The sequence below is a fragment of the Canis aureus genome, chromosome 21 (genome assembly GCF_053574225.1).
Source record: "Canis aureus isolate CA01 chromosome 21, VMU_Caureus_v.1.0, whole genome shotgun sequence".
NCBI lineage: Eukaryota > Metazoa > Chordata > Mammalia > Carnivora > Canidae > Canis > Canis aureus.
The window spans coordinates 41,973,432-41,994,716 of record NC_135631.1 but is presented as its reverse complement, the minus strand read 5'-3'; the positions used below and the strand labels follow the sequence as shown (position 1 = coordinate 41,994,716).

At 36.9% G+C, this 21,285-nt stretch overlaps 1 long non-coding RNA gene across 8 annotated transcripts in view; it reads right to left on the bottom strand.

Moving 5' to 3' along the window:
• The window catches only part of LOC144292960 (uncharacterized), a 147,753-nt gene that overhangs the window by 13,031 nt on the left and 113,437 nt on the right, over positions 1-21,285 (bottom strand). Inside the window, exon 6 of one of the 8 annotated variants that reach the window (XR_013360383.1) lies at positions 629-694. The exons of the other annotated variants lie outside the window; for them this stretch is intronic. This is a non-coding gene — a long non-coding RNA (uncharacterized LOC144292960). The remainder of the gene's footprint in view (positions 1-628; positions 695-21,285) is intronic. 8 annotated transcript variants of the gene reach the window in all.

Below are 21,285 nucleotides of genomic sequence, written 5' to 3'. Positions count from 1 at the left end.
AGCTGTAGCAATCAAAAAACAGTATGGTAGTGGCACAAAAAATAGACACATAGATCAATAGAACAGAATAGAAAACCCAGAATAGATCTACAACTATATAGTCACTATATACATAATGGTCAATTAATCTTTGGCAAATCAGGAAGGAATATCCAATGGGAAAAACAGTCCTTCAACAAATAATACTGAAAAAGTTGGACCACTTTCTTAAACCATACACAAAAATAAAGTCAAAATGGATTAAAGACCTGAACATGAGACCTGAAACCATAAAAATACTAGAACAGAACAAAGGCAGTAACTTTTTTGACATCGGCCAATGCAACTTTTTTCTAAGATATGTCTGAGGCAAAGGAAACAAATGCAAAAATAAACTATGGGGACTACAATAAATAAAAAGCTTCTGTACAGCACAGTAACCAGAGGGTAACAATCAACAAAACCAAAAGAATGGGAAAAGATATTCATAAATGACATATCCTAGTATCCAAGACATATAAAGAACTTACACAACACCCACAAAATAAATAATCCAATTTGAAAAATGATGAGACATGAACAGACAATTCTCCAAGGAAGATATACAGATGGCCAACAAACACATGAAAAGATGTTCATCATCACTTACTATCAGGAAAATGCAAATCAAAACCACAAGGAGATATCACCTCACACCTGTCAGACTTGTTGAACTCTGCAACACAAGAAACACACTAACAGGTGTTAGTGAGGATATGGAGATAAAGGAATATTCATGCACTGCTGACGGGAACAGCAGACTGCAAACTGGTGCAGCCACTCTGGAAAACAGTATGGAAAGCCCTCAAAAAGTTAAAAATACAGCTACCCTATGATTCAGTAATCACACTACTGGGTATTTACCCAAAGAATACAAGAACACTAGTTTAAAGGGATACATACATCCCTATATTTTTCCTGGCATTATTTATAATAGCCTAGATATTGGAAGTAGCTCAAGTGTCCACTGATTGATGAATGAATAAAGAATGGTAGTATGGTGGTGTGTGTGTGTGTGTGTGTGTATATATATATATATAATATGTTATACATATAATGGAATATTACTCAGTGGTCAAAAAAATGCATTCTTGCCATTTGCAATGACATGAATGGAGCTAGATAGTATAGTGCTAAGCAAAATAAATCAGAGAAAGATACCAAATGATTTTACTCAACATGTAGAATTTAAGAAACAAAACAAAGGGAAAAAAGATAACTCAAGAAATAGACTCTTTACTATAGAGAACAAACATGGTTACAAGAGAGGTGAGGGAAATGGGTCAAACAAGTGATGGGAAAAAAAAGCAGTGCACCTGTCATGATTAGCACCGATTGATCTATGGAATTGTTAAATCACTATATTGTACACCTGAAACTAATTTAACACTGTATGTTAACTAGAATTAAGATTAAAAAAAATTTAAAGCCAAAAATTAAAAAAAATTAAATATACTTAAAAAAATGCAGTTACCAAAAGGGCAAATTTTTTGTATGTAGTTCACTAGCTATTAATTTTCTTTGAGTCTTAGACTTCTGAGAATTTGCTTAAAGCCATGGAAGCTCTTGGCAGAAAAATTCTTATTTGCAAATAAATAAAACCATTTGCACAGAACTCATTAGAAGAACTCATTGTTCCACAGACTTCACACTAAGAACCCTGGTTAGTTACAGAACAGAGATTCGCATTCAAGGCTCTAACAAACGTCCTTAGCTCTCTTTGAACTTTTAGTGGTGCTCTTAGGAATTTTAAGATTTTAATCATCTTCAGTTGTTTTTGTAAAAGGCAAAGTAAATAAATATAACTTTAACTCAACTCTCAAAGGGCTGTTGAATAACAAAAAAAAAAAAAAATCAGATGAGTAAATTTAAAGATCAAACAGTTCATGGAAAGCAGGCGGCATCCCAATACAAAGGAGCTCCTCTGAGCTTTAGAAAAGTCAACATTTTTTAAAGGCAGAAATGGAGCAGAAAACATTATCAGCAAAGAATACACTATGTTGAGGCAAAGTCATCCTCCTAGCGGGAGGAGAAGGGTCTAGTAGGTGGAATACTTCACTAGTGCTGGCCAGGTGATTTCAGAATGAGTGGTTAAAGGTTTCATTCCTGGGAGGCCGAAACTGCAGGTAAGGACACCTGAGTGGAACAGTCAGTTAAGTATCGGCGTTTATTTTTTTTTTTAAGATTTTATCTATTTATTCATGAGAGAATGAGAGAGAGAGAGAGAGACTGAGGCAGAGACAAAGGCAGAGGGAGAAGCGGGCTCCATGCAAGGAGCCCGACGTGGGACTCAATCCCAGATCCCAGGATCACGCCCTGAGATGAAGGCAGACATCCCTCAGCTCAACCACTGAGCCACCCAGGGATCCCCAAGTATCTGCGTTTAAGCTCAGGTCATGATCCCAGGGCTCTGGGTTCGAGCTCCACATCAGGCTCTCTGCTCAGCAGGGAGTCTGCTTCTCTTTCTCCCTCTGCCTGCAGCTCTTTTTACTCTCTCTTTCTCTAATAAATAAATAAAATCTTAAAAAAGAAAAAAAAAAAAAAGGAAGGAAACTGTGAGTAGGATAGGCATTAAGGAGTTGGGAGTTAAGATGGTAGAGTAGGGAGACCTTAGCCTTGCCTCTTCCCTTGAACACAGCTAAATAAATATCAAATCATTTTGAATACCCAAGAAATCAATCCAGGGATAGAGAAAATCAAAATGAACAACCAGAGCTGAAAAGAAGAAACTCTGCCACAGCGTGGAAGACGAATTCTCCCCAAAAGAAAGATCAAGTAGAACCCACAGCCACGGATTTGCTCAAAACAGATATAGTAATATAGCTGAATAAGAATTCAGAAAAACAGTCATTAGAATACTAGCTGGGCTTGAAAAAAAAAAAAAAAAAGAAGACTCTAGAGAAACCCCTGTGGCAGACAGGATTACATCTTGGTTATAGCATTTTTAATTTTGGCTTACCTAGATCCCAACTGGATGTAATCACAAGGGTGCAAGCTGCAGAGGAATGAGTAAGTGATCTAGAAAATAAAATTATGGAAAATAATAAAGCTGAAAAGAAGAGGGAAAGAAAGCTATTAGATCATGAATACAGACTTAGGGAACTCGGTAATTCTATAAAAAGAAATAAACCTGTATCACAGGAGTCCCAGAAGAAGAAGAGTAGGAAAGAACAATTTAAAAAATACATGGAAACAAATGAAAATGAAAGCTTGACAGCCCAAAACCTTTGGGTTGCAGCAAAGGCAGTTCTAAGAGAAGTATGTTGCAATACAGGCCTACCTCAGGAAGCAAGAAAAGTCTCGAATACACAATCTAACCTTACACCTAAAGGAGCTAGAAAAGGAACAGCAAATAAAGCCTAATGCCAGCAGAGAAAGAGAATAAAAATTAGAAATCAAATAAATGATATCAAAATTTTAAAACTTAGAACAATGAAACTAAGAGCTGGTTCTTCAAAAAAATTAATGAAATTGATAAAGTCCCTAAGCTGGACTCATTAAAAAGAAAAGAGAAAGAATCCAAATAAATAAAATCACAAATGAAAGAGGAGAAATCACAACCAACACCACAGAAATACAAAGAATTATAAAAGAATAAAACTAGGCAAGTCCTAGAAACATACAAACTACCAAAGTTGAAACAGGAAGAAGTAGAGAATTTGAGCAGACCCATAACTAACAAAGAAATTGAATCAGTAATCAAAAATCTCCCAACAAACCGAGGTCCCGACAGATGGCTTCCCAGGGGACTTCTACCAGACGACGAGAGAAGAGCTAACACCTAACCTTCTCAAACTGTTTCAAAAAATAGAAATGGAAGGAAAACTCTCAAACTCCTCCTATGACACCAGCATTAGCTTGATTCCAGAACTAGACGAAGACCTCACTAAAAAGGAGAATTACAGGCCAATAAGCCTGATGAATAAAGATGTGAAAATTCTAAACAAGATACCTGCAAATCAAATCCAACAGTACATTAAAGGAATTGTTTACCATGATCAAGTAGGACTTATTCCTGGGCTACAGGGGTGGTTCAATATTCACAAATCCAACAACAGGCTATACCATATTAATAAAAGGATAAGAACCAGATGATCCTGTTAACAGGTCCGGAAACAGCATTTGACAAAATACAGCATCCATTCTTGATAAAAGCCTTCAAGAAAGTAGAGACAGGGCAAATATACCTCAACATCATAAAGGCCACGTATGAAAGACCCACAGCTAATATCATCCTCAATGGGGAAAAACTGAGAGCTTTTCCTCCAGGGTCAAGAAAGACAGGGATGTCGACACTCACCATTACTATTTAACATGGTATTGGAAGTTTTGGCCTCAGTGATCAGACAATATAAAGCAACAGACAATATAAGGCATCCAAAGTGGCAAGGAAGAAGTCAAACTTTCACTCTTTGCAGGCAACATGATACTCTGTGTAGAAAACCTTAAAGACTCCACCAAAAAATTACTAGAACTGACACATAAATTAAGCAAAGTTGCAGGATATAAAATCAATGTGCAGAAATCTATTGCATTTCTATATATTATTAATCAAGCAGCAGAAAGAGAAATCAAGGAATCAATCCCATTTACAATTGCACCAAAAACTGTAAGATACCTAAGGAATAAACATAACCAAAGAGGTAAAAGATCTGTACTCTGAAAATTATGGAACACTAATGAAAGAAATTGAAGAGGACACAAAGAAAGGGGAAAACATCCCATGCTCACGGATTAGAAGAACACTGTTAAAATGTCTACAGTACTCAAAGCAATCTACACATTTAATGCAATCCCCATCAAAATACCACCAGCACTTTTCACAGAGCTAGAACAAATAATCCTAAAATTTGTGTGGAACCACAAAAGACCCCAAATAGCCAAAGCAATTCTGAAAAAGAAAATACTGGAGGCATCACAATTCCGGATTTCAAGCTACCTTACGAAGCTGTAGTCATCAAGACAGTATGGTACTGGCACAAAAACAGACACATAGATCTATGGAACAGAACAGAGAACCCAGAAACGGACTCACAACTATATGGACACTAAGCTTCAATAAAGCAGGAAAGAATATCCAATGGAAAAAAAGACAGTGTCTCCAACAAATGGTGAAATGAAACTGGCATCCAAACACCAAACACCACACACAAAAATAAACTCAAAATGAATGAAAGGCCTAAGTGTGAGACCAGAAACCATCAAAATTCTAGGAGAGGACACAGGCAGAAACCTCTTTTGACCTCAGCTGTAGCAATATCTTACTAGACCCATTGCTGGGGGCAAGGGAAACAAAAGCAAAAATGAACTATTAGGACTTTATCAAGATAAAAAGCATCTGCACAATGAAGGAAACAATCAATAAAACTAAAAGTCCACCTATGGAATGGGAGCAGATATTTGCGAATGACATATCTGATAAGGAGTTAATATTCAAAATCCAAAAGGAACTTCTTACACTCAACACCCAAAAAACAAATAATCCAGTTAAGAAATGGGCAGAAGACATGAACATGTTTCAAAAGAAGACATCCAGATAACTAACAAACACATGAAAAGATGCTCAACATCACTCATCATCAGGGAAATACAAATCAAAACCATGATGAGACACCACCCCACACCTCTCAGAATGGCTAAAATTAGCAACACAGGAGAAAACAGGTATTGGCAAGGATGCTGATAAAGAGAACCCTCTTGCACTGCTGGTGGGAGTGTAGCTACTCTAGAGAATAGTATGGTAGTTCCTCAAAAAGCTAAAGATAGAACCACCCTATGATTTACCAAAAGGATACAAAAATACATGTTCGAAGGAGCACATGCACCTGATATTTATAGCAGCATTATCAACAAGACTCAAACTATATGGATAGAGCCCAAATGCCATCAACTGATGAACAAATAAAAAAGATGTGGTATATATTTATACAATGGAATACTACTCAGCTGTCAAAAAGAATGAAATCTTGCCATTTGCAATGATGTAAATAGAGCTAGAGAGTATTATGCTAAGTGAAATAAGTCAATCAGAGAAGGATAAATGCCATATGATTTCACTCATGTGGGAGAAACAAAATGGATGAAATTATGGGAGGAGGAGAAAATAAGAGAGGGAAATAAATCATGAAAGACTCTTAACTATAGAGAACAAACAGGGTTGATGGAGGGAGGGAGGTGGACGATGGGATAGATGGATGATGGGTATTAAGGAGGGCACTTGTGATGTTGAGCACTGGGTGTTATACTGTTATACTCAATAAACCACTGAACTCTACTCCTGAAACTAATATGAACTGTATGTCAACTAATTTGAATTTAAATTTTTTAAGAAAAGGATAGGCATTTATTTTATTTTTTTTAATATTTTATTTATGAGAGACATACAGAGAGAGAGAGACAGAGAGAGACAGAGAGTGAGAGAGAGAGATGGGGGGTGGGGCAGAGACACAGGCAGGAAGAGCAGGCTTCATGCAAGGAGCCTGATGTGGGACTTGATCCCGGGACTTCAGGATCACACCCTGGGCCAAAGGCAGGCGCCAAACCGCTGAGCCACCCAGGGATCCCCAAGGATAGGCATTTTTTTTTTTTTTAAGGCTAGGCATTTAATCTTGGTTTGCTGACATGGGGTTTAACACAAGTGACTTCATTTTGGGCCTGCTGTCTCCTTTTTAACAAAGTTCTGCAGACTTCACCAATGCAGATTCCAAAATCAGTGGCTATTTTAAATGCCTTTTTCTTTTAGATAGAGAAACAGAAGTTTAGGAAGTAAAATCTGACCAGGTGATGATGAAATATTAAGAAGAAAACCCAGGAATCTTTGGTCCAAATCAGCAATATCAAACTTCTGACAAAAGCTTCTTTTGAATTTCTATAATCAGAAGATTTTTGTTTCCAGAAGCATAAGCAGGTTAGGCAATTCTGACCATTGTAGGACTGAAAACAACAAAACTAATGGGTATCTTTTTTTTAACCACTGTTTAGAAGTCATGATCTAACAGGACAGTAAGAAATTATCACAACAAAATCTAAGTGAAAATGGGACCCTGGAGAAAGAACTAAGCCCGGAAGGTGATTTTGTCCTGTACCATTTACCAAAGCTGGGAACTATGAGCCTCACAGAACATGGTAAACAGCAATCAGAGCCCCTCCTTCAATAAAGCAGGCCCCCAAAGGGCTGCACTTAAGGATGAAGATGAACCAATGCTGAACCTGCCGCCGCACCACTAGGACACTGCGAGACAAGGTGCTTCAGGCAGGCAAAGTGGGGGAGAAAATCCCTACAAAGTTCTGTAGAAAGCTAGCCTTTGCCTCTCTCTGAAGTCCACACCCCCTACATGTCACAGAACCTTCAAGCCATACACTTAGATTAAACTAGACTGACAGTTCCTTAAATGCCTGACAATGCAAATCCTCTCTCATCCGAAGCCTCAAAAAATTGCCAGAATGTTTTCCAAGGAGAAGGAGCAGTTCACAGTCAAAGTAACTAATTACACAAGGAAACAAGACACCATGAATGAGGGTGACAGAAAGTGGGCCCATAGAAGGCTCAGATATTAAAATTATGAAACATTCTAAAATAGCTACGATTAATGTTTTTAGAAAATAAAGTAGCTTGAAAATATCTGGAGGGAACAGGAAAATTTTTAATGACCCAACAGATTTGAAAAAGGGATTAATAGAACTTATGGAAATAAATTAATCAGATTAGACAGCTGCAGAGGGAACAGAAGACAGCTCAGAAGACATTTTGCAGCATGAGCACAAAACAAATGGACAAGGTGCCTGGGTGGCTCAGTTGGCTAAGGATCTGACTCTTAATTTCAGCTCAGGTCATGAACCCAGGTCATAAAATTGACCCTCACGTAAGATTCTCTCTCCCTTTCCCTCTGTCCTCCCTCCCCCCACTCTAAAAATGGACAAAATCAAAAAGAAGTTAAGCAATGAGGAAGAATGAAAGGGCCTAACATATGTGTCTAATCAGAGCCTCAGAAGAAGAAAGAGAAAATGTCTAGAAGCTACATTTCAGGAGATAAGCACTCAGGATTTACCCAAATTTCTAAGAAAAAAGCAACAATCTAAAGATTAAAGAAGCTCAATGAATCCCAAGTACCCAGACACATCACTGAAATTGCAAATCAATAATGGCCAAGAAAGGATCTTAAAAGCAGCCAGAGGAAAAAGGTTGGCATTCTAAAAGGGACTGACAGCTGAACTCTCAACAATAGAAGCCAGGGATAACGCTATGTCTTAAAAGGACCATGTTCTAAAAGGAAATAATCTGCCAACATAGAACCCTATTCCCACTACAAATTTTTTTTTCAGGAATGAGGATAAAATAAAGACATTTTCAGATCACGAAACCGTTCACTGAAGGGTTGCCACCAATATACCTTCACTAAGGGAAATTATAAGAAAAGAAAGAATAAATAACAATAAAAGTATTAATATTTATGGATAAATGAAACAACATTGGCTATATGAAATAATGATAATGTCTTATGGATTTTAATTAAATAATATATAAATTCCACAACTATAGCCTAACTCAGGAACAAGGTAAATGGAGTTAAAAGTGTTCTGAGATGGGACGCCTCAGTGGCTCAGTGGTTGAGCATCTGCCTTCGGTTCAGGGTGTGATCCCCGTTTGGGGATCGAGTCCCACATCAGGCTCCCTGTGAGAGGCCTGCTTCTCCCTCTGCCTGTGTCTCTGCCTCTGTCTCTCTCATGAATAAATAAATAAAATCTTTTAAAAAAGTGTTCTGAAGTGATTGAATTGTCAGGAGGAGATTAAATTTATTCATTGAATTCAGATTTTGTTAAGTATGTATGCTGAATTAAGACAAATAGGAACAAAGTATGTTACTTTCAAATAGGAAGGTTTAAATTTCAAAAGAAGTCTAAAAATGGGAGAAAAAAAACAAGTGGGACAAATAGCAAAATTAAAAGATTAATGATACATTCTACAAATATGTAACATATATGAGTAATACATACATATATTCTATGTGTACAGAAAATCCATTAAAAGAGAATGGTTTGGGGGATTTTTAAAAATATTTTATTTATTTATTTGAGAGAGAGAGAGAGAGAGAAGGAGCATGAACCAGGGATAGAGGCAGAGAGAGAAGCGGGCTCCCCGCCAAGCAGGGGGCTCGAAGTGGGACTTGATCCCAGGACCATGAGATCATGACCTGAGCCAAAGGCAGATGCTCAACCAACTGAGCCACCCAGGTACCCCTGGGGGAATTTTTTAATCCAAGTATTTGCTGGTTACAAGAGATCTACGTAAAATGTAAGATGCAAAAAAGTAGAAAATACTTTCTAAATAAGCAATTTATTTAAAAAAACAAATTGCTATTTTCCTTTAAAGCAGATGACCTGTTTGCTCAGTGTTGCTGACCCAGGCAGGCTGAAACAACACGTTGCATCACTGGGCTCCGGAATGGTGCCAACTAAGTGGCACTCACAAGGAACACAGCATTCCAGCTATGTGCTCCTGGCTTTATTTACCAAGCTTTGTGGATAATATGTGCCTCTGGCAAAGAGCTCTTTGGGTCTCCCCCCAGAGCATGGTGATGCCCAGGAAGCCACTTTTGGCATACCAGGGGACATTTTAGCAGAAACAGTACCTGCTGTTGGTTCTTTTCTGGACTCTCTTGTATCCAATTTCTACATTTCCACATGTATTCTCTGTATCTTTCAGCAGGGTTTAGGTGCATTACCCTTTGTATCAGTAGGTAGAGTAGGAAAGGGATAGGGTGAGAATTATATGTGGGGTTTTTCTGAACCATATTTATTCCTGAACATCTGATACTTGCCACACTATGACAGCAGAAAAGGCCTGTGTAACTTGGAAAAACCACCAGAGAATTCTTAAACACCCATCATCTCTGGTTGAGAACCACTGCCCTATATATAACACTATCCAAACACTGATTCAGGACTTCATCCCTATCACCTCTTTTCTAAACTTTCAGCAGTGTTCTCCCTTCTGCTTAGAGAGCAAGTCAGAGTGAAAGATGGGTCTGTGAGATTTATACAACTTGTCATCATCACCCTAGACTGCCTGAGGAAGGAATGTCACTGTATTTTTCCAACAGGGAGCAAAGAGGAGAATGACTTAGCTCTGGGAAAAGGACACGTTTCATATTATTTCCAGGCCCTGCAAATCATTAACATGTCAAAATGTGTCCTTTCCACTCCTCCTCAGATATGATAACCTGGAAAAATAAACTTCTAAGGAGACTTCTAGCAACAAGTTCCACATACAGAAGAATTCTAGGTATATACTTTTCTGTTACATATATTCTACAAAAGAGGCAAGTATAACGGTTATTATCAAGAAATGGCAAGCATTCTTGATAAATGGAATTAGAAGTACTGGCCTAAGACAAGACAGTGCTGTGCCCAGGACTCCTCTAGAAAGGAGTTTTTCCAACTGCTGGAGGTGGGTGAGGAGAGCTTTCAGCTACCGAGAGCCACTGGTCCATTGAAAAAAAACTTAGGACTATGTAACTGAGTAACAACTTAATTTAGCATTGTGTGTGTTAAGTGTGTGTGTATATACACATGTGTACATGTGCATGTGTGTATATATACACATTACAGATATATACACATACACATACTCATTCCTCTCCTTAGCTAGTTTTAAAACTAAAAACAGGAAACAAAATAATGTCTGTATCACAAATAGTTAAAAAGCTATTTCAATCCTACGTCGTGTCCAGGAACACTTTTTTTTTTTATTGGAGTTCAATTTGCCAACATATAGCATAACACTCAGTGCTCATCCCATCAAGTGCCCCCCCTTAGCGCCCATCACCCAGTCACCCCAACCCCCCCACACCTCACTTTCCACTATTCCTTGTTCGTTTCCAAGAGGTTGGAGTCTCTCAGGTGCTGTCACCCTCACTGATATTTTCACTCATTTTCTCCCCTTTCCCCTTTATTCCCTTTCACTATTTTTTATATTCCCCAAATGAATGAGACCATATAATGTTTGTCCTTCTCCAGAAACACTTTAAATGCTGACAGGCAAAAACTATGATTCACTGGATAAAATGAGATCTTTGGCAGATCTTTATCTGTTCCCACCACCAGATACCTTACTGTCTCGGGGCAGGAACAGCACCTGACCTGTGTAATGACATGTGAGACACAGCACACATTGAACAATGACATGCTGGTCAATGAGGTTTCATCATCCCACCTCACTTCCACCTCACTCCACCCTCCGCTGTCGAGCCACATCTCATTTTCCGGCTGCCTCATCTACTGCACATCTGCTCCACCCCCTGCAGATTCTCATTAACCTGAGCCAAATATCTTTTAAGGCCAAAAAGTGATCAGTGGAAACTGGTCAACCCCTCAAGTAGCTCTTGTATACCTGCATGTTGCAGGGGAATCACAGACTGGCATTTCCTTCTGCTTTACCCAGAAAACGTTGAATATGATCAGGCTTCAACAGCCCCCAAAACTACAAGTGGCATGAAGCTCCCAGGATTTCACCATTCAGAAGGCCTGACCTCTCAGGGTGGTTAGAACTCCCTAAAGTACAAGCCAGTCACACACATACACAAATATTACTGAAACCCCATCTTCGTGCAGTGCAATCCAATACTGCTACGTCTGCTCTGTTTGGTTCTTCCCTGCTCTTGCTGTACTCTAGTGCTGATTCTAACCCACAAAATTGGCTTCTTGAACCACTAATGGTCACAATCTGCAGTTGAAAAACACTGACCTAAACTGGCCCAAGTACGGCATCACCTACCTGGCCTCATAGTCACAAAATCATAGCTAGCTCTCCAGGAAGTCTCACATCAAGCAGCTTCTAAACCAAGTTTAGGGGCTCCAAGTATAACTTAGATGAGCTTCAAGAATGCAGTGAGTTAACAGACTTGCTTGCTGTGCCATTTCTTATGTAAAGAAAGACTAGAAGGGAAAGAAATTAACAATCATGCTTGGCAACTCTGTGCTAAGCATGCCTGGTAGTTTGTGTGAATGATCTTCCTCCATCTCTTCAACAACTGATGAGCAGATAGAAAGCGACATATCTAAGGCCTCACATCTAGCAAGGAACAAGTGAAATTTCCAGCCAGGGCCATGTGACTCCACAGACTACCACGCTCATCTTCCTGACCACCTTGCAGCAGCCAAGAGAAAGGATATTTTCCCTTATGTCTGTCCACATGAGGCTTCTCACTCCAAGCTTTTTAAAATATATATATATATATATATATATATATTTTTTTTTTTTTTAAGTAATCTCTACATCCAACATGGGGCTCAAATTCACAGCCCTGAGATCAAGAGGTGTGTGCTCCTCCAACTGAGCCAGATAGGCACCCTCAGATCTGGCTTTATATGACTTTCTCTAGAAGGGCCCTCCAAGAACCACTATTCATCAACCTCTAGATAAACAGCTGGCACTTTATTTTTCCACGAGATTCTGCAGTGTTTGCTCATTGCATGTGCAGTGCATGTGCACAATACCAAGTGTGTATGAGTGTATGTGCATCTACTGCTCTTCTGCCAAAATCATACACAGGCTTTCAGCAAACAGGCACTTGCAGTTCTCAGGGCTGTATGTTAGATTCCATGATTCTCTTTTCTGGTGCCTCATGTGACCCAGCTACTTGAGGATGACTAGTTAGAACATTTCCAGCTATTTTTAGTTCCTTCTAACACTGACCTAGGCTGTTCACTGAAGAGGCAGTAGAAGATGGGAAGGGCTCTATCAGCCTCATCAAAATGACTTCTCAGGCAGCTGACTGCCTGCAGCTTTGTGACAAGACTGAAAATAAGAAATCATATGTGCACAGTTTTCCAAGGGGGGAAATAAAGGGCAAGCGATCCAGAATGCCCACCCCCTCCGTAATCCAGACTTCCACCACAGCCAGCTGAGGCTGTGGGAGAAAAGAAAGCAAAGAATATAAAGAGGAAAGTAGGGCACTCTTAACAAATCAGCAACCAACCAATCCTTAAGAGTAAAATCATGAAAAAAAAAATCAAAGAGTGGTTCCCCTCCCCGTCTTCCTCCTTCAGCTGTCCTCAAATGATTTCTGGTGTATGTGGTACCACAGGAAACTGGGAGCAACTCTCCTCAGCTATATACTTGGAGAAGCATTCTGCACTCATATCTTGGTAAAGAGGGCTCCGCCTAATAGAAACAAGGCAAATTCCTTTGATTGGAACATGTTCTTCTTCAGACTGTAATATAACTGTATCTAACTGCCCAAGTATCTAACTGCCCAGGTACCAATCTGACATACATCCTGATCTAATCTCACTTCTCGAAACTTTTCTATATCTAAAGGATAAGAATATGGAGAGAGAGTGCAGATACATACAGATATATGAAAAAAAAGTATATGGATATGTAGAATAATCAGAGACATTGTAACTCAATGTTTTCATTCTAAATAGACCCTACACGGTGGGGATGATAATTAGTACTTTAGAGAAAAACTGTCTTTCAGTTCTTCTACTTGTACAAATTTATACCTTTGCTCAAAGGGGCTCTGCCAAAAAGAACAAATCAGGCCTTTTCAAATCATTTGAACAGGTATTTTTGTCTTGCCATAGACTAAAAGGAAGTGGCTTTTTAGCCTTTCTATAAGCTTTTCAGAGTAATAAGAGAAAAATATTAACATTTTACAGTATGGTCAATTGTTTAGCTTATTACAATCTGAAGATTGATGTGTCTGTTCACAGCTAACAATGTTTCAAAAGTTTTTGACAAATCATCCATCTATCTATGAACACATTTCCTGATGAAGGGCAGTAACATCTATTCCAAACATTTTCAGCATTATCAATGAGCTGATTCCTATGATAGAGTAGCAGAATTGATATGGGGTTCAATTTCATCTCATTTTAAATGAAACCCAAACTTCATTATTTATAATATATTTCTTCACACCTAAAAATAACAATAATTTTTAATATCAATTATTCATTCAGTGTGCAAATTTCTTCAATTGTCTCATAATTCTTAAAAGTCTATTGGAAGTGCACATGAAGCATTCTCTGGGATATATCATATGCTAGATCACAAAATAAGTCTTAATAAATTTAAGAAGACTGATATCATATCAAACACCTTTTCTAAACACCATGGTATGAAATTAGAAATCAGTTACAAGAAGAAAACTGGAAAATTCACAAATATGTGAAGATTAAATAACATGCTACTGAATAAAACCAGTGGGTAAAAAAAGAAATCAAAAGAGAAATTAAAAAATATCTTGCAACAAATGAAAAAAAGAAATGCAATGTAACAAAATTTATAGGATGCAGCAAAAACACTTCTAAAAGGGAACTCCATAGAGATAAATGCCTACTTAAGAAGATCTCAGACAACCTAACTATACACCTCAAAGAAATAGAGAAAGAACAAATTAATCCCAAAGTCAGTAAGGAAGGAATGAAATAACAAAGATAAGAATGAAATAAATAAAAGGTACTAACAAAATAGAAAATACCAATGAAATTAAGATGTGTTTTTTTTTGAAAAGATAAAATAGATACACCTTCAACCAGACTCCCCAAGAAAAGAGAAAGAAGACTCAATTGAGAGAAGACTCAGATGAAAGAGGCATTACCACCGATACTACAGAAATACAAAGGATCATAAGAGACTGCTGTGAACAATTATATACCAACCAACTGGATAACCTAGAAGACACAGATATATTTCTAGAAACATACAACCTACAAAGAATGAATCATGAAGAAATAGAAAATCTCAATAGATGAATTACTAGAAAGAAAATGGATTCAATAATCAAAAACTTCCCAACAAAGAAAAGTCCAGAACCCAGTGGCTTCACTGGTGAATTCCATCAAACACTTAAAGAATTACCAGTCCTTAAAAAAAAAAATTACCAATCCTTCTCAAACCCTTCCAAAAATTAAAAGAGGAGGGAACACTTACAAACTCATTTCACAAGGCCAACATTATCCTGATACCAAAACCATACAAAGACACTACAAGAAAAGTACAAGCCTATATCCCTGATGAATATAAACGTAAAAGTGCCCAACCAAATGTTAGAAAATAAAATTCAAAAGTGCATTATCAGGATCATACATCATGATCAAATGGGGATTTACTTCAGGGATGCAAGTATGGCTCAACATCCACAAATCAATGTGATATACCACATTAACAAACGAAGGTGGGATCCCTGGGTGGCGCAGCGGTTTGGCGCCTGCCTTTGGCCCAGGGCGTGATCCTGGAGACCCGGGATCGAATCCCACATCGGGCTCCCGGTGCATGGAGCCTGCTTCTCCCTCTGCCTGTGTCTCTGCCTCTCTCTCTCTCTGTATCTGTCATAAATAAATAAAATATTAAAAAAAAAAAAGAAAAAGAAAAAACAAACGAAGGCTAAAAATCCTCTGATCATCTCAATAGATGCATAAAAAACATTTGACAAAATTCAATATCCACTCATGATAAAAACTTTTAACTGGGAATATACTTCAACATAACAAAGGCTATATACAACAAGCACAAGCAAACATCATACTCAATGATAAAAAAAAATAAACTGAAAACTTTTCCTTTAAGATCAAGAACAAGACAAAGATGTTCACTCATCACTTTTAATCAACATAGTACTGTAAATCCTAGCCACAACAATCAGAGAAGAAATAAAAAGCATCCAAATTGGAAAGGAAGAAGTAAAATTGTCACTATTCTCTGATGACATGATACTACATATAGAAAACCCTAAAGACTCCAAAATAACTATTAGAACTGATAAATTAATTCAGTAAAATTACAAGATACAAAAGTAATATACAAAAAATAGTGTTTGTATATACTAATAATTATCAAAAAGAGAAATTAAAAAATAATCCCATTTACAATTGCATCAGAAAGAAAAAAATACCTAGGAATAAATTTAACCAAGAAGGTGAAAAATTTGTACACTGAAAAGAAAGAAATTGAAAGAAGCACAATTAAAGAAATTGAAAAAGCACAAATAAATGGAAAGATATTCTGTGCTCATGGATTGAAAGAATTAATATTGGTAAAATATCCATACTACCCAAAGCAATCTACAAATTCAATGCACTCTCTATAAAAATTCCAATGGTATTTTTTAACAGAAAATAGAACAATCCATCCTAAAAATTTTATGGAACTACAAAGGACTCCAATAGTCAAAACACTCCTGAGAGAGAAGAACAAAGCTGGAGCCATCATACTTCCTGATTTCTAACTATTTTATAAAGCTACAAAAAAATAACGGAATTGTACTAGCATATAAACAGACACATAGATCAATAAAACACAATACAGAGCCCAGATATAAGTCAATTAATTTAAGACAAAGGAGTCAAGAATACTTAATGAAGAAGGGATATTCTCTTCCATAAGTGGTGAAGGGAAAACTGGATAGCCACATGCAAAACAATGAAAGTAGATAGCCAACTTACAGCATACACAAAAATCAACTCAAAATGCAGTAAAGACTTGAATATAGGATCTGAAACCATAAAACTCCCAGAAGAAAACATAAGCTCCTGACATTGGTCTTAGCAATAATTTTTTGGGTTTCACACCAAAAGCAAAGGCAAACAAAAAGCCAAAAGGAAACAAAAATGAAAACAAGTAGAACTACATGAAACTAACAAGCTTCTGCACAGCAAAGGAAATACCAACAAAATGAAAAGGCAACGTACAAAAAGGAAGAAAACATGTGCAAATCACTTATTTGATAAGGGGTTGATAGTCAAAATATATATGAGTACACTTGCTGTGATCAGCACCAGATGTTTTATGGAAGTTTCACTATATAGTACACCTGAAACTAATATTACACTGCATGTTAACTGGAATTTAAATTAAAAACTATATAATAACATATATATACACACATATAAATTATATATGTAAAAATTTGTACAACTCAACAACAAAAAATAAGTAATCTGATCTAAAAATGGGAAGAGGATCTGAATAGTTATTTTTCCAAAGACATATAGATGGCCAACAGGTATACAGGAAGGCAGTCAACCTCTCTAATCATCGGGGAACTGCAAATCAAAACTACAATGAGGTATCACCTCACACTTATTAAAGTGGCTTTAATCAAAAGACAAGAAATAACAGGTGTTGCTGAGGATTTGGAGAAAAGAGAAACCTTACACACTGTTGAGGGGGCTGCAAATTGGTGCAACCACTATAAAAAACAGTGTGGAGATTCTTCAAAAAGTTAAAAATAGAACTATACCATATGATTCAGAAATCCCACTCTGGTATTTATCCCAAGAAAACCAAATCATTACCTCAAAAAAATCAGCACCCCCTTGTTCACTGCAGTATTATTTACAAAAGCCAAGATATAGAAACAACCTAAGTGCCCTTCAACAGATAAATGAATAAAGAAAATGTGGTTTACTACATATACTGCTTTCTTTCTTTCTGATATGACAAGATGTTTCAGGATCATTTTGTGTATTTACTTCCTCAAACCTGGGACCAATCACTTCTCCAAAAAGCCTTAGATTTTTCCCATTTCTTTATATAGGAAATCATACTTAGACACCATTGGATTGCAATGGATTGCAATTGGATTTATCATTCTTTCTAGACTTTTAGTAGACAGATTAGGAAACTTCTCTGTTTCTTTGTATGTCTTATTTTTTGGTTGAGAAGTAGGCATTTAAAATAATATAGTATGAAAAAAAATAATAATATAGTATGGCACATCTGGAACTTATATCCTCCACCATGGATTTTTTTTGTTGATATTTATTGTTATTATTGATGGTGTGGGCTTGTCTAGTGGTTCTGGACAAATTTTGTAAAATCTGTATTCTTTGACATGTGTGGCCACTGAAATCTGCCTATTTCACTCAGTGATCAGCTAATAACAGGATACAGGTTTCTTCATGCCTGAGCCAGCAGTCTCCTACCCTTTTCTGACAACTCAATGTGCATGTGGGGACACACCTTCAGTGCCCCATCACCTTCACTCTTGCCTGTGCAAAGCCTCAAGTTTGGCCAGAGATGAGAGAGTAGGACCTCTGATCTTTCCTGAGCACATATAAGCATAAGCACACAGCTTTCTAGATCATCTTGGAGCTTTTTCAAAGTCCCTGTGGAAATCTCCTTCCCCAGTTTTTATTTATTTTTTTGATCAGCCTTGTTAGCCCCAACTAGCAATGCTGCTTTGGGCAACTGAATTGTTAAAATAGTCACTGAAAATTTGTTTTAAACAGGTCTCCAAAGGACAGAGTTATTTACACAAAGTCACGTCAAATAAAAACATGTTCTGAAAATGGAGCTTTCCAGTGAGTTTCCAAACACATCAAATAAGGACAATTCTCTATTGCGAATGGGTTTTGGGGGAAGCTCCAAACAATTCTGCCTCTTCAAGTGCCTGCCCAGCAGCTAGTCTTCAGAGCTAACATAGTTGCAAGCTACGATGGAGTCAGGGGTTAGGGAGAGGAGATTAGAGCAAATTAAATGCCACAAAGCTCACTGTTCTTATCAAGAGTCAGTAATTTTTTTTTTTAATAAACACTCCTCAAATTGTCACAAGCTTTTAATTTCTAGAGTCCTGAAAAAGTTTATTTTGACAGTTTTTGTCACTGTTCTCATTGCTTTTATGAAGAAGCAAATTTTGGAGAGCTTTATTCCACTATTGCAGAAGTTGGAATTCTGGAAACATTTTTATGGGCAAAAAAAACATGAATTCATCCTAATACTTAAAATATCAGATTTTTGTGGGGGCACCTGGGTGGCTCAGTCAGTTAAGTGGCTGACTCGTGATTTTGGCTCAGGTCACGATCTCATGGGTTGTAGGATCAAGCCCCATGTCAGGCTCTTTACTTGGTGCGGAGTCTGCTTGAGTTTCTCTCCCTCTGCCCTCCCCCTGCTCATGCATGCACACACACACACACACACTCTCTCTCTCTCTCTTTCTCTTTCTCTAGTAAATAAATCTTTTTAAAAATATCAGATTTTTGCTTCACCTTATGGATATCAACCTCATTGATTTTACTTACTTTTTCTCCTTTACCAAAAATCCTGTTTTTCAAAAACACCATCAAAAGTATTTATCTCACGTTTCACAAAGAGCAGATTCAGCGTGACAATACCAATACTACTAAGCACAATATGATTATTGCAAATAGGTTGTGATATTTTGCAGTTCTGTCTTTAAACTTTATACCACTGGGGTGTAGTCAAATTACTGTTTGTAGACTCAATCTGAAAAGATTGTCTCCATGTGGGTTTGCCTCAATGTGGACTGGTAGTGGGTTTCATTTTACTTTCATTTTTTAATAATTTTTTATTTAATTTTAATTTATATGGTTCTAACGTTAAATCTACAAAAGAAGTCATAATCAAAGAACTACAATTAACATCACTATCCCTTCTACCCAATGTGCTCATCTTAAAGGCAGAGCCATTTTTTTAAAGTGTTATAGTTTATTCCTGAATTGTTTTTTAAAACCATTAATACAAAAAAATAAATAAATAAAATAATAAAACCATTAATACAAGAAAATATGTGAGTATATCCTTTGGCATGTAGGAAGGTTTATATTTTTGTTCTAATCATCACCTTTATACTATACCTTTACTTAGTATATCCTTAGAGCTCTCTCGCTCTCTCTTTTTTTTTTACTGTTGTCTATTGGGTTTTACCATAAGCAATATTGAAATTATCTAAGTTCTTCTCTTCCTTTCCTCTCCTTCAGCATCTAATTTGAAGTAATACTGTTTTACTCCCTGATAATACCTATAAGGTGATCACTGAGCTTAATCTCATACACTCACCCTATTCCCCCAGTTTTTGATAGCTGCACTCTATATTATGAGAACACATAGCTCTCACATACCATACTTATACATACACCTAAATCTTCCCTAGATTTAGTTCCATAGACAGATGCTTAATGCCTACCACAAGGTATTTATGTCATTGTCCCTCCATCATTTTGTTGCCGGAAGTGGTTCTTTAGCAGTTTCCTTAGGAAATGTCTTTAAAATAGCATTTCCTAAGTTCTCACATGTCTAAAATAATTTTCCTGGAGACGTTAAAACTGCCTGCCAGCATGATTTAGGTACAGAGTCTTTGGCTCATGTTTTATTTTCCCTGCTGACATAAAACAATACTGTCAAAAAATGTGATGATATTTTAAGTCTTTAAGAAATATCTTAGTCCTTCTTTCTGAAAATCCAAAATTTGTTTTTATATTCCGGTAGTTTTACAAGAGTATGTCTCAGTTACATCTGTATTAAGTCATTTTCCCTCAGTTACACATTGCATTCTTTCAAGATACAGTTTTGAGGTTTATTTTTTAAGGCAGTTTGTCTTGAATCATAATTTTTAGCATTTGTTCTTTTTCATTGATTGGTTTTCTTTTACAGAAATTCCTATTATACATGTGTTTGATCTTCTTTCCATACCTTCTATTATTTTGTCACATCCTAGTTCCATTTTTTCTAAATTTTTCCTTTTTTTAAAATTTTTTTTTATTATTTATTTATGATAGGCACACAGTGAGAGAGAGAGAGGCAAAGACACAGGCAGAGGGAGAAGCAGGCTCCATGCACTGGGAGCCCTACGTGGGATTCGATCCTGGGTCTCCAGGATCACACCCTGGGCCAAAGGCAGGCACTAAACCGCTGCGCCACCCAGGGATCCCTAAATTTTTCCTTTTAATATTTTTAAATGCATGTGTTTATTCATTCTTATATTCATTATAGTTTAATCTTCATTTCTGAAATAATTTTTTTAATTCCTAATTCTTATCTGAAGTAGTCCTGTCACCTCTATTTTCTGGTATTCCCACTGGCTTTTTAAGTCTCTACCTTTGATTTATGTTGTTCTTTCATAACTTTTACCATTTTCTTACTTTAGCTTGGCTTAAATATTAGAGTTTTCATCTCTTTCATGAACATGTCCTTTTTATGTGCTTTCATTGTCTGAAGGACTGTTATTGTTTCTCCTTGTATTTTTTCTTATAAGAACTTTGTAGGGACTTGTGGCCTTTTCCTGTTGCTCATAATTAAATAAAATGAATTTTCCTTTTACAGGATGGATAGCCAATAACAATTTTTCTAGCTTCACATCTCTAGAGCTCCTTCTGTCTTATCATTTTGTGATACTATGGCCTTAATACTTTCTGAAATACATTTCTATATACCCTTGCCCATTTTTCTTCATTCTCTCCTTTTTCCCTACTGTTCTGCTCAATTTCTAGTCTATTCCCAGTACTTTTTCCTCATTGTGGTAC